This window comes from Pantherophis guttatus, chromosome 1, assembly GCF_059756535.1.
Source record: "Pantherophis guttatus breed Tessera chromosome 1, ASM5975653v1, whole genome shotgun sequence".
NCBI lineage: Eukaryota > Metazoa > Chordata > Lepidosauria > Squamata > Colubridae > Pantherophis > Pantherophis guttatus.
In genome coordinates this window covers 216,740,140-216,750,499 of record NC_142063.1, presented here as the reverse complement: position 1 = coordinate 216,750,499, position 10,360 = coordinate 216,740,140, and the positions used below count along the sequence as shown (strand labels likewise).

Below are 10,360 nucleotides of genomic sequence, written 5' to 3'. Positions count from 1 at the left end.
TTTGACACACCTGCACTATACCAACTGGCTGTCTAAGATCATTCATTTTTCCAGTAGTCGGTAGGAGTTTTCCAAGGCTCAACATTTTTCTCTTTATGCTTTCATTTTCCAGGCTTTCTGATTTCATATTCCAAATCAAATAGCATATCTACCCTGAAAGCTTTCACCTATATTTATTCCTTCCCTAGATCAGGGGTCTCAAACTTGGCAACATTAAGACCTATGGGCTTCAACTCCCAGAATTCCACAGCCATCCATATTGACTGGGGAATTCTGGTAGTTGAAGTCCACAAGTCTTAAAGTTTGGAGATCCCTGCCCTAGATGATACAAGATGGACATCTCTTTCCAATTGCCTAGGTTAGATTTTGATTTGGATAGGCTCCCGCCATCTAAAGCTGAACATGGATAAAACAGAGGTTATTATGTTTTAATCAGATCATCTCAACCCTTCCTTTACTATTTCTCTCTCTTTTTTTTCAAGGGTGTCAATTATGGGTCTCCCGGGGCATAAGGAACCTAAAAATCTAAATCAACAACTGTGTTTAAGGGCTTTCACAGAATAATATCACAGAATAATGTTAGAAAAAGGTTGCTATTTGTGTTTAATTAACATTCTCAGGATCCAGTTGTTTCTCATTACCAGGAATTCCAAGCTCTTGAGTCATGGCCTGGTTTTGTCCAAACATGTATTACCAATAAAATCCTGTAACAACAATTTAAAATAAGATGAGGGTACAATACAATAATTATGGGATAAAATACAATAATTTAATACATAAATATGTAAAATAGAATAAAATAACACAACATGTTTGAACCTTGTATTTTGATATGGCCTATAGCAGGGGTGTCAAACTTGAGGCCCAAAGGCCGGATGTGGCCCACGAGGTGCTTAGATCTGCCCCGTGTGGCCACCTTGGAAACAGTGAAGGACCGGCCCGTGGTGGCTCTGGCAGCGAAACAGGCTCCTGAGCTCCATTTCTGGCTGTGACGGCCTCCTGCAACCTTCTGCCAATGAAAATGGAGCTCGGGAGGGCCTCATGCAGCCCTCCCAAGCTCCATTTTCGCTGGCAGAAGGTTGCAGGAGGCCGTCGCAGTTGGAAATGGAGCTCGGGAGCCTGTTTTTGCTGCCAGAGCATTCAGGCTTCCACAGGCACCCCTGACATGAGTGACATCAAGCAGGCCATGCCCACTCTGCCCCCCCCCCCACACACACACACCGAGGTCAAACACAACCCTGATGCAGCCCTCAAAGTAATCGAGTTTGACACCCCTGGCCTATAGGCTAATCAATAAAGCTAATAATAAAACCTGGTTTTGTCACTCTTGAATTATTACAGCAGCCCTATTGGCCAAGTTACTTGAGACGTCCCTCCCTCTTTTCATTTGTTTCCAAAATGTTGTAATTTGTACTATTCTGGACATTTGTACTTCTTCTGGACTGTTGTAAATGCATGCCAGTTAAGAAGCATCAGAATTTGGATCATAGGACCCTAGGAATGCTGCAACAGGCATAAGTGTGAGGACCAGTTGTAAGTCACTTGTTTTGAGCATCATAACTAAATGAATGGTTGCAAATTGAGAACTACCTGGATTTTGCCCAGTTCTCTTTTTATCACCAGTCCTGTTACTTTGAGTGGGAACTCAAGGAAGGTATCAGTACAGGCAGTCCTTGACTTACAACAGTTCATTTAATGACCATTCAAAGTGACAACAGCACTGCAAAATGTGACTTATGATCATTTTTCACACTTATGACCGTTGCAGCCTCCCCATGGTCACGTGATTAACATTTGGATGCTTGACAGCTGACTCTTATTTATGATGGTTGCAGTGTCCCAGAGACATGTGATCCCATTTTGTGACCTTCTGACAAGCAAAGTCAATGGGGAAGCCAGATTCACTTAACAACCGTATTACTAATTTAACAACTGCAGGGATTCGCTTAACAAATGTGGAAAGAAAAGTCGCAAAATGGAGCAAACCTCACTTAACAAATTTCTTACTTAACAACATAAACTTTGGGCTCAATTGTGGCCATAACTTGAGGACTACCTATACAAATTGATAGAATTGAAACATTGTGTCCTCCATAAGAGCAAGACCCACTTATCTGAAAGGTCTGCAGGTGGTCAATGGACATGTTTGTTGACCCAATTATCAGACTGGGAATATCTGGTTCTCACTTAGAATAACCACATCAGAGTTACAGCCTTTTCTCACAAATTCTTTAGAAAATATCCACCAAGGGTATTTTGAGAGTAGGCTCACTTAAAATTTAAAAAAAAGCACCGATAGCCCTTCTTTAACATGTGAAGTTGATAATGTAATGGAATATACATATAACATAAGAAATGCTTACCTGTTTTTTTGAGTATCTACCGGTAGATATCAATGGGTTTTTAGTTTAATATCTCGTTATTTTATATGATGCTGCTGATATAATTGACTGTACGAGTTACTGATGCTGTTATTGTGCTGCGCCTAGATATAAGTGCATAATATAGATATAGATTATTTTATACTTCTTTTTCACTGAATTCAAAAAGGCCTTATTCCCAATTATGGGCAACATAGGACTGCAGCTAATACGACAGATCACTTCCTAGAGTTTGTTCCTTTTGGGACCACAATACAAAGTGGCCAGAATTTCTTTCTGCCAACTGATTGTCATGTGAACGTTAACGTGGATTGTTTTCACACCAAACTACAAACAAATCCACATGATTAAAAAAAATATCCTCTTCATCTTCTTAGAAATCCATTTGTTGCATTTACTTAATTCTGTGCTGTGTTAAAATGGATGAATCCCTCCATGGGTAATTCAGGAAGATCTGTAAACCAAGTTACCAGGATGTTGTTTAACAAACAAAATTTAAAACAAACCCTGGCTCAATACAGTATATGGAGTCCTTGACTTATAACCATTCAAAGCTACTGGCTGAATGGCACTGAAAAAGTGACTTATGGTTGTTTGTCACACTTATGACCATTGCGGCATCCCCATGGTCATATGGCCAAAATTTGGATGCTTAGCAACTGGCTTATATTTATGATGGTTGCAGTGTCCCAGGGCCCTGTGATTGCCTTTTGCGACCTTCTGACCAGTTGTTATTAGCTTAATAACTGCAGTGGGTCACCAAACAAGTGCGGCAAGAAAGGTTGTAAAATGGGGTAAAACTCATTGCTTAGCAATGGAAATTTTAGGCTCAATTGTGGTCATAAGTCAACCGAGCCAGGAAATCTGATGGGTGGTATGAGATGGTATAGAAACTCTATTGATGAATCTGTATTAGAAGTTCTGGTGGTTCTGTGGTGAAGGTGTAATAAGGATTTAGAATTATTTTCTGCTAATTGCTCCCACTGTTGAAAGGATTAGAATTGGGATGCTTGGCTGCTCTCTTTGCTAAATTAAGATGATCCTAGGCCAGTGATGGCTAATCTTTTTGCTGTCGCATGCCAAAAGCGGAGGGAGAGTGATGGGGGTTGCGTGCGCGCATGCCCACACCCATAATTCAATGCGCCCCACACATGCGCACACAACCTCATGCTCCCCCTGCTTTTGGCACGTGATGGCACCGTGGGCCCTGTAGGCCCATTTTTCGCCCTCCCCAGGCTCCAGAGGCTTTCTTGGAGCCTGGGGAGGGTGAAAACGGCCTTCCCCACCCACCCCCCAGTTACCCCCTGGAGACTTCCAGTGGGCCTGGAGGGCCAAAAATCAGCTGGCTGGCGCGTGCATGTGCACTGGAGCTGAGCTAGGACAACGCTCGTGTGCCCACAGATATGGCTCCATGTGCCACCTGTGGCACGCGTGCCATAGGTTCACCATCACGGTCCTAGGCTATTTCAGGGAATAAATTTGTGTCTGGTCTGAATGATTAGTGGGTCTGATACAGGGAGCATATGCCTATTCTGATATGCAAGTTAATCTTTATAAGTAGATCTGCCTCAACATTTCAATCTATCTATAAGTCTCCACCTCCTTTTCTTGCGTGACTTAATAGTCAAACAGCTAGTCCTTGACTTACAACCATTCAAAATTACAACAGCACTGAAAAAAGTGACTTACAACCAATCCTCACAGTTACAACTATTGAAGCATCCCCACAGCCATGTGATCAAAATTTGGGTACTTGGTAACTGGCATATATTTACGATGGTTGGAATATCCCAAGATCATGTGATCACCATCAATCAGCTTCCAACAAGCAAAGTCAATGGAGGAAGCACAATTCACTTAATGACCACATGATTCACTTAACAGCAATGATTCATTTGACAACACATGGAATTGGAGAAAGCATCTCAGATTTGATTTATAACTTTGTTTTTCTTGTCCAGTCTACCTCGAAGGACTAACAGGGCCTTCCAATGGGCAAAGTTCATATAGACCTATTGATATAGGTGATATAGATCAGGTTGCTCAGATGAAGAGAAAAATGCATTATCTAAAGCATCCTATTAAGTTCATGGTTAATGTAAGACTGCAGCCTAGTTCATATACCATTCTGTTTTATGCCATGCCGTTTATTAATTTCTAACTTTTCGAAATACCACCTAGAACGGAGCTGAAAGAGCCTGAGTACGTCGCCAGTTATTGGTCTGACTTTTCAGAGGCAATGCTCTTCTAAATGTATTTTGTGATCCTCAACAGTGCATCTGCTGACAGCTGTCGAGCTGCTTCGCTTTGTTGTCACCGCATCCAAAAATAAAGCACCACAGTAAAACGGACACTTTGGTGTGTGACATCTGCCATGCTGCTATTAAGTGCAGAGCAAACAAAACCACATTACTAGACTAATTAACTTGGGCAGTTGCACACAGCAGACTACCTACTTTGCACACATACTAACATCTGGGTTTTGCTCCCATCCAGGTTTATCTTCAACCTCAACACCCGGGGAGATTTTTAATACTTTATTTTAGGACTTGATGAAGAATTGGGCTTCTTCGGGGGAACATCTAAACCTAGGATGTTCACTGAAATTGTAGAAGTATATGTGAAAATGCAAAATATGGTGTGTGTGTAAATAGGAAATTCCTGGAATGATTTTACTCGCAGATTCAATGGGAATGTTGTTGTGTAGTTTTGGCTAAGCAGGATGTATCCGTCTTCAGAGAGACAGATAAGCAATTAATCCAGAGATGATTAAATCCAGTGGTGGGCTTATTCATAGTATTGGAGTTTTGAAGCAATATTATTAAATATGAGCTGTATCCAGGGGGTGAAATCCTACTGGTTTGGACCGGTTCAGGAGAACTGGTAGTGGACATTTGGCCTGGGTCACTGAACCAGTAGTGACTGGTGGCAGGACATGCCCTCGAACCGGTCCCCCGGTTGCCGCTCGCTCGGCCAGCCCTGCCCAGTCTCTGTTCAGCCCGCAGCCCTGCCATGCTTCCCTGCCTTCCATGCAGCCTTCCTGGTGTCCCTGTGGCCAGCTTGCAAAAGTAGGCAAACGGAAGGCCACGTGGAAGGCAAGCAAGCATGTCGGGGCTGCAGGGAAGGGAACTAGCAGCCTACTCCCTTTCCTGCAGCCCTGCCGTGCTTGCCTGCCTTCCACGCGGCCTTCCTGGCGATCCCCCATACCCACTTGCCTTCCAAAGTCAGCCTCCAGCCTGGCCCGGCCAGTGGGTGGGCAGACGGCCCTTGGTGGAAATGCAGATGCTGCACTGGGGCTGAGAAGGACGGCAGCAGCAGTGCTCCGGGAGGGCAAGTGGATGTCCCGGATCTGCTGCACATGCACCCGCCCCATTTCTGCAAAGGCAGACACCCCCCCCATAAGGTGATCCAAAGAGGGGAGGGGGATGCTGCAGAAAAGGCTGCCTTCCACCCGGGCCCACATGCCTCCTGTGCCACCTCCATGGGGCTTGGGGTCCGAAGCAGCCCACTGGCTTCCCACCCGGCCACCTGCCTGCTCTCTTTGACTACTGGTGCCACTCCGGGAACTTGGCCTACCGGGTTCTGTGGGCGTGGCTTGGTGGTAGGGGGGGGTCATATGACTGAGTGGGTGTGGCTGTGAGTGACATCAAGTTGGCCATGCCCACTCAGTCACAGGAACCCACCACCACCAAGCCATGCCCACAGAACCAGTAGGGAAAATTTTTAGATTTTGCCACTGGCTGCATCTGATAGAGGTTCAGAATCACCAACCATCACAGGAAGCTACATTCAACTAGGAGTGATTGCTTGTGCATCCACTTCAGTATTGGCTATACCATTTATCATTATCTCTGCATGCTTTCAGGAAGATCTCTTTTGCATCATCTGCTAATTGATGCTTTTAAATCTCAGTAAGATGTGAAGTATTAAGCCTGGACTTTTCTGCATGCAAAGTATACATAGTACACTACTGCATAGTTGGAATGTTTTTGTTTTTGTGTCTTTGAGTCAGCATTGACTCTTCGCAACTGTCTGGACTAGTCCCTGCAATTTTCTTAGCAACATTTTTCAGAACTGGTTTCCTTGCTTTCTGGGGTTGAAAGAAAGACTGACCCACAATTACTTGGATGTCTTCATGCCTAAGATGGCACTAGAATTCAGTTTCCTAGTTTCTAACCTGTTGCCTTAACTATTATAGCAAACTGGCTCTCAATTGGAATACAGCCTAAAGTGGTAGGAGGGAGAGAGACTGAAAGTCTTTTAGTGGTAGAGCATCAGCTTTATGATGGAGAAAGATCCAGGTTGGATATCTAGAAAATCTGGAAGAGTTATTGACTGGCAAGGTCAATAATCCTAAATGTATAGCACAAGAAGTCGACTCAGTTCAAGGCAGCCTCTTAATTTTCATAAATTAAAGGAAAGGCTCTGCCTTTTGCATACAAATTTTCTTCTTCTTCTTCTTCTTCTTCTTCTTCTTCTTCTTCTTCTTCTTCTTCTTCTTCTTCTTCTTCTTCTTCTTCTTCTTCTTCTTCTTCTTCTTCTTCTTCTTCTTCTTCCTCTTCCTCTTCCTCTCCTTCTCCTTCTCCTCCTCCACATGTACTCAACTCAGCCAAGCAAATCACTAAATCAAATCAGCAACGCAAAAATAGTCAGTGGTGGGTTGCTACCAGTTCGCCCCGGATTGGGTGAACCGGTAGCGGTGGTGGCAGGAGACTCTGCCCACCCACCTGGATGTCTGTGCACATGCACAGAAGCTTCTGAGCATGCACCCACGCGCCCATGCACAAACTGGTAGCGATGGGATTTGAATCCCACTACTGGTATATGCAGACACACACAACAACCAAGAAAGGGATAGTAACATCTGTTCCTTTATCATTAACATCATGATGGTGAGCTATGTCCCATATAGCATGATGCTGCAAAGAGGGGGGAATCACTGTTTAATAGATGCTGATGCTGCCCTTTGACAAATGTTTCCAGGGCAGTCCACAAAGAAGAGAAATGTAATGATAGTAAACAACAATAAATAAACAAGGCTGTCAAAAGATGAAAAGTAATTATAAAAGAGCAACCAAATGCAGCATTGAAAAATGAAGCAGTTTTAAAAGCCTTGCAGAATGAGTGGGGGGTTTTTTGTTTTGTTTTTTTAAAAAAATAGCACATAAATGATGGTTGAGTTAGTGAAAGACCCCAGAGTACTTTGAATGGGGCCAACACTATTGACTCCGGATTTCTTTCATTTGGGCAGTTTTGTAAGGTTTAAAACCTTAAAGTTACAGGGTTTTTTTGAAGTATGTGTGAATAAACCCCCTAGGGTTCCCTGAAAATCTTATGATTTTCTTATGGCCACGCAAACACAGCCAAGATTCTATCCTCAATATTCTGCCTCTTAATCAGGGACCCCGGGAATTCTTTTAAATGGGCTCCTCAGCCTGAAAAAGTTTGTAAAGTCTTGCCTTAATCCTTTACATTTCATCCTTCATAATAATTTCATCCCTCTGTCTGAGGATCTCTAGTGAAGGATAATTTAAAGCCCACTCTGTAATTAGCAACCTCTGATCTTCAATAAAAAGATTTTATTGTTTTATACTTCTTTTAACATAGATTTTCAAAACAGTTGAGATTTCTGTTATTTTTATATATATAGAGAGAGAGAGAGGAATCGTTATGGGGCCTTTTTCCTTATCAGAACTCCCCTAATGATGACATGTTCCTATGGAAGACAATCATTCACAGCAAACCTTTAGGAAATCTGCCCTGCATAATTAAGACTGCATTGATGAAAATAACTTTGCAATGTTTCCATATTGATCAGTTGGAAAGATGTGGAGAATTTTATACAGACTTTTATCATTGTTCAGAATCATTATGGCAAATCCCATAAAGGCATATAAACCAAACCCTGATGTCAAACCTGAACGTATAAAAGGCTTAATTTTAAGATATATCACTTTTATCTAAGAATTCATCTATGGCAAAGGACTATTTCAAAAACATGTGATTGACTCATTAGTCTTGAAACTTTTTGGCTAATATATTTTCTAACCCAAACATCCCTGACGATTCACTTCACTGTGAATTTGTGTTGCTATGCCCCTGGTAGTACCTCAAAAAATCATTATTACTATAGCAACCTGATAATTAAATAGCATCTGAAAAGTATTATTCTCATTTCTTTATACACGGGTTCTAACAATAACATATATGAGTTTCTTACAGGACATCTGTTTTTGATGTAGTGAAATAATCAAGGGGCTTCATTGAAATTAGTTAAAATGGACCTTGTGTTACTTTTCTTTTCATTCATGGGTTCTCATGGATATTAAATTTCTTGCAAATTCCTTGTAAAAGACAGGCCTATATTACTAATTCAAATTAACCCTCACTTTTATGTATTTCATGGAATTTCATCAGTGTTGAACTTCTGAATGTGGTTCAATAGTCAGTTGTGAATCTACCTTACTGTGGTGCTATTCGAATCACTTTAGGAACTTGCCAGTGAGAATGTCAAATAGAACCTTGTCAAAAACATTGCTGAAACTGAAATAGATTACATCCACATTATTCTCCATTAAAGTAGTTACCTTGTCAAAGGAGGTGAAATTTGTCTCACGGGACCTGCTTTTGACACAGCCATGCTTAGGAATCATTGCATTGTTTTCAAAATGCTAACAAATCACCTGTTTAATCATCTGTTCTTCCCGGTATTGATGTTAGGCTTACTGGTAAAAAACCCTGCCGAAATCCTAATTTAAGTGGGAGGCCATATTTGCTCTTCTCAGCCCTCTGGTAGCATCTCAGTCCTCAGTCGCCTAAAACAATATAATTGACAGCTCTTCGGAATACATTTCATGTCTGTGGACTTGAAGGCATTTATCCCAGGTCTACAAAAGCCATTTCTTTCAAACCTGCCAAACAATTCTTCGGTTAACAGCAATTTTGCTAAAACTAAATCCTATATTCATTCTATCTTTGTTTAATGAAACCCACAACAATCAAGATTTGTACCTCAGATGCACCCAAAAAGCCCAAGTGAAAACATACTATTGTACTGAAGCAAACAATTTTCAATTACATTTAATACAAAAATAGTTTCACTTGACAGTGAGGCCTGCAGTTCAAAATCAGCTGAAATAGAACTTTTAGCCCAAACACATTTCTAAGTGAAAATTATTAGGAAAGTCAAGTTGCATTTTCTGTTCAGAGACAAAGACTGTGAATGTTTCTTACAGTTCTGAAAGCATACTTACCTTTTTGAAATTTCTGTGGGGAGGGGGGGATCTAACACCAGAATAAGTTCAAATTTTGAAGAATACTTTGCTTGAACGATTTGCCATTTTAATATATCAGCTAATGTGAAGCAGATTGAGGTGACTTTAGTTAATATTTTGTGTGTGATAATGGCATGAGGCCTTCAGATGATTGACAGCTCCTTCAAGAACAGGAAATATACAGCTGTGTCTCAAAGCAAGGTTTCCCTGAGGAGAAATGCTTATTTTAGCAGGTAGCCAAAGGAAAGATCTTCTACAACTCTTCCCTCTTTAGGTGAAAAAGCGCTCAGGTTTTTTCATCTGAAACACAAGCAAGAAACAGGGAGGAGAAAGAGGGAATGTTGATTCTTCTCCCACTTCTGATTTAAACTAGAATTTCAGGAAGAAGGATATTCAGGTAACAAATTAGCACAGAGATGACATTGGTTCCAAGGGTCTTCTGTTCTCTAGAGTAGAGGTTCTCAACCTCTGGGCTATTTGCAACCAGGCCGTGGAAATGGGAAGTGAGCAAGTGCATGCGGACATCCCCACATGCGTGAAGAGCTGGCTCACACACCTACCACTCATGCAAATGGAACTGCCCCTTGCCAGTCCGCAAAACCAGAAAGTTTGCTCTAGAGAAACAGGAAAATGTTCATTAAATTTAATTTTGCTGTCCATATTTTTTAAGTCTAGACCAGGAATGGCCACTTTAAAACTTGAGGA

At 41.7% G+C, this 10,360-nt stretch overlaps 1 long non-coding RNA gene across 1 annotated transcript; it reads right to left on the bottom strand.

Annotated features, from left to right (window-relative positions):
* Positions 1-579: 579 nt before the first annotated feature.
* On the bottom strand, positions 580-9,933 carry LOC148116776 (uncharacterized). Its single transcript, XR_015733784.1, has 3 exons — positions 9,065-9,933; positions 2,364-2,485; positions 580-704 (listed from the first exon to the last, which is right to left on the bottom strand). It is a non-coding gene; the product is annotated as an uncharacterized LOC148116776 (long non-coding RNA).
* Between the last annotated feature and the right edge of the window lie 427 nt (positions 9,934-10,360).